Source organism: Protomyctophum parallelum, assembly GCF_964188405.1.
Source record: "Protomyctophum parallelum genome assembly, chromosome: 1".
NCBI lineage: Eukaryota > Metazoa > Chordata > Actinopteri > Myctophiformes > Myctophidae > Protomyctophum > Protomyctophum parallelum.
Window position 1 is genome coordinate 2108232 of NC_139697.1, and position 1181 is coordinate 2109412.

Genomic DNA, 1181 nt, shown 5'->3' on the forward strand with positions numbered 1-1181 from the left:
GATTTCACACATTGATGATTATATTAATGAATTTAGTAGTCAATTACAAACGCACCCGGGCGCAGTACCCCCCCCACGGCCACAAGGGGGGGGGGATATCTCACAACGGGTAAGGGCTAGTATAAATAAATGAAAGAAAGTTACACTCAGGAATAAGTCAAACGTCACAGCAACATGTAACACAACTCACCACAAAGACGCACACAGGTAAAGGAGATAAAGGAGGATGAACAGGGATGTCCGTGGTGAGTTTGTTTGTGAGCAGATAAACTCCGACGGGAGAAAAACACAACAGTCTCTAATTGGCGTCACTTTGTTAGACTACTAATTGAAAGGTGGGCGCACTACCGCTACCTGCCTGCGGGGCGCGCTCATGCACGCGCTTTGGGAGCGTGCCTGTTGTCTTGGGCTTTGTAAATTGTAACAACTATACTTAAAGGTTTATATTATAATACTTTCAATCTATTCAGTTTGAGTAGCCCAACAGATGGATGTCCACTGGGAAAACAATAATTTACACTATACAAGAAATAGTTTGTTCTAAACTAAAGCCATATACGAAGGGCCGGATCTACCATATGGGCACTTTGGGCACGTGCCCAGGGGCCCTTGGGCACCAGGGGGCCCCCCCTTTTTCACAGAAAATGTCCCTGCTAATCCGAATGAAATAAATGGTGTCTAAAAAGATTAGTGTTTTATTGTTGCATTTGTTGGTGAGAAGGGCAGCTGAAAAGTGCAAATTGTGTGTGTAAAGCAGCAACAATGCGCTAGATTGGCTGTCACTCTGGGGGGGGGGGGGGGGGGGGGGTGGGGGGGGAGGCGACCGGAAATAGGCCAATATAACGGCATAAAACCGCCCATAAAACGGCTCCAAAAAACAGCAAAAATGTTGCGCGCGGGTGAAGGGGGGGGGGGGCCTTCGAGCTTCAGTGCCCAGGGGCCCTCAGAGGTGTTAATCCGGCCCTGCATATACGTACGGTATAAGCCTTCACTCCACTATGCTGTATTTAGCATTCCAAATGGCTGCAAGAACACTTTCATTTAATGGAGTATATTTTGAAGCGAATACTTTTGTACATTTCTAAAATTTCTATAATAATATATAGGCCTATTTGCTATTAAAAAAACTAAAGAAAATGCCACCATTTAGTCGTTCTTTCACCACTAGCTGGACTAAAATG